Source organism: Octopus bimaculoides, chromosome 3 (assembly GCF_001194135.2).
Source record: "Octopus bimaculoides isolate UCB-OBI-ISO-001 chromosome 3, ASM119413v2, whole genome shotgun sequence".
NCBI classification, from domain to species: Eukaryota; Metazoa; Mollusca; class Cephalopoda; order Octopoda; family Octopodidae; genus Octopus; species Octopus bimaculoides.
In genome coordinates this window covers 69,182,483-69,185,192 of record NC_068983.1, presented here as the reverse complement: position 1 = coordinate 69,185,192, position 2,710 = coordinate 69,182,483, and the positions used below count along the sequence as shown (strand labels likewise).

Genomic DNA, 2,710 nt, shown 5'->3' with positions numbered 1-2,710 from the left:
ATGTGATGTTGATGCCTTCTCAGTATAACGAATATTAGTAATTTAAAGTGATTTTTAATGGGTTTTAGTGGCTTCAACCTGGTAAAAATGTTTCATTTCATTGAATATCAGTCAACATTTAACATTCAAATGCTACTTTGTTGATGTCATTCATATAATTATTATGTATAATTATTTGATTATTAATAATACTACATTTTTGTTAACGGATACCGTAGTAAATAGACTTATAGTCGTATATGTATGTTGTTTCTCTCGTGTTTTTCTCTTTTAGCTCATTCTTCATGTGTATATATGTGTATGTGTGTCTGTGTATGTATGTGTATGTGTGTGTATTATATATACATATATATATATATACATACACACACATATATATATATACATATGTATATACATATACATATATATATATGCACATACACACAGAAATATATGTATATATAAACATACATTCATAAATACATAAGCATGTATCTATATTTAAACTTACTCTTATTTATCCATGTATGCATATATATATATATATACACGCGTATATATATATATATATATATATATATATATATATATATATATATATATATGTACGTATGTATGTAAATATGTTATAATGAAAACCACAATTCTTGTTAAATACAGCGACCCAGGGGTATGCGTTTGAATGTTTGTGAGAGAGAAAGAGAGAGAGAGAGTGAGAAACAGACAGACAGACAGACAGACAGACAGAGACAGGGACAGGGACAGAGAGACAGAGACAGAGGGAGAGAACATAAATGTATTTTTTGTATATATGTCATGTATGTGTATACAAATAAATATGCCTACAATGTGTGTTCGTTCTCTGTGACCGCATATCTAATGTGAACGTGTGTGTGTGTGTCCGTGCGTGTGTGTGTGTCCGTGTGTGTGTGTGTCCGTGTGTGTGCGTGCCTGTGTGTGTGTGTGTGTGTGTGTGTCTGCTTATACGTCAACATATACTGGCCTATCAAATATGAGTATCGTTGTGAATTGCTCATTGTTAGCTCATGACTGGGAATATGGCGCACACACAAATTGTTATTGTTGCCATGATGATGATGAGGGCGGCGGCGGCGGCGGTGATGATGATGATGATACTGATTATTATTATTATTATTATTATTATTATTATTATTATTATCGTCATAACCATTGTTGTTTATGTTATCATTGTTGATGTTGTTCCTGTTTTTGTTTGTTAGGCGAGGGAGCTAAGGAAAATGCCCTGTGATTTTTTTTTTTTTTTTTTGCTTTTTGGGGTTTTTTTTATCTGGTTCTATACCTTCTCAGTTCAAATCTCGCTGAGATCAACGTTGCATTTCATCCCACCGGAGTTAATAACATAACATAAGTAGTAGTCAAATAGTAAAGTTGATAGCATCGACTAAACTCCTTCTCCCGCCTCAGAATTACTAACCTTGTACTAACCATTACTAACCATTGTTATTAAGTTAGCAGATTCGGTAGAGTGTCGATAATATTGCTTTGTGATATCCATCCTGGTTCTGTAAGGCGGCGAGATGGCAGAATCGTTAGCATACCGGCCAGAATGCTTAACGGAATTTCGTCCATCATCACGTTCCGAGCCCAAATTCCGCCGAAGCCGACTTTACCTTTCATCCTTTCGGTGGAACTTTTTTCAATGTAATTGACTTACGCGCTTCCTCGAGCTTGGCTGGCCTGGGGCTAAAATTTGAAACTGCTATCTATTGCGGCTCTTTACGGTCTGATTTCGAAGTACTGGGGTCGATAGTAACGGCTAATCCCACCCGTCAAAATTGCTTACTATACACCTAAATTAGAAATAATTTTTATATGAAAGGGTAAGTGGTTGCTTGACAGAGTAATTAGAGCGTTAATTAGAATACATTATATGTAGATGCCAACCCTTTACGTTCAGAGATCAAATCATGCCAAGGTAAATTTAACGATTCATCATTCAGAGGTCGATAAAATAAATATAATATATATCGGTGTTAAAAAATATTAAACCGGTAATCAAATACGTTGGCAGAATCGCTTGGTCGTCACGCCAAAATCCCAGCGATACAGTGGTTGATTCTTTCTAAGTTTTCAGATCAAATCAAGCTTGATTCGATTTCGCGTTTTATACTTTTAAGGTACTTAAATCAGGTTTCAGTTAATTATTGTCCGAAAACATAACAATAGATTTGACATGCAGTTACTAGTCGGGGTACATTTTGTACAATTTACTGTTGTATGTAGTATCGCTTACAAAACCTTACTTCGCTCAATGTGTGTATATATCTTTTACTCTTTTAGTTGTTTCAGTCATTTGACTGCGGCCATGCTAGAGCACCGCCTTTTAGTCGAGCAAATCGACCCCGGGACTTATTCTTTGTAAGCCTCATTCTAATGATCTTTTTTGCCGAACCGCTAAGTTACGGGGACATAAGCACACTAGCATCGGTTGTCAAGCAATTCTAGAGGGACAAACATAGACACACAAACACACACACACACACACACACACATACATATATATATACATATATACGACGGTCTTCTTTCAGTTTCCGTCTACCAAATCCACTCACAAGGCTTTGGTCGGCCCGAGGCTATTGTAGAAGACACTTGCCCAAGATACCACGCAGTGGGACTGAACCAGGAACCATGTGGTTGGTATGCAAGCTACTTACCACACAGCCACTCCTGCATATAGATATTC

The 2,710-nt window shown here is 36.1% G+C and overlaps 1 long non-coding RNA gene across 2 annotated transcripts in view; it reads left to right on the top strand.

Moving 5' to 3' along the window:
• The window catches only part of LOC128247293 (uncharacterized), a 135,406-nt gene that overhangs the window by 7,506 nt on the left and 125,190 nt on the right, over positions 1-2,710 (top strand). The gene's annotated exons all lie outside the window — the stretch shown is intronic.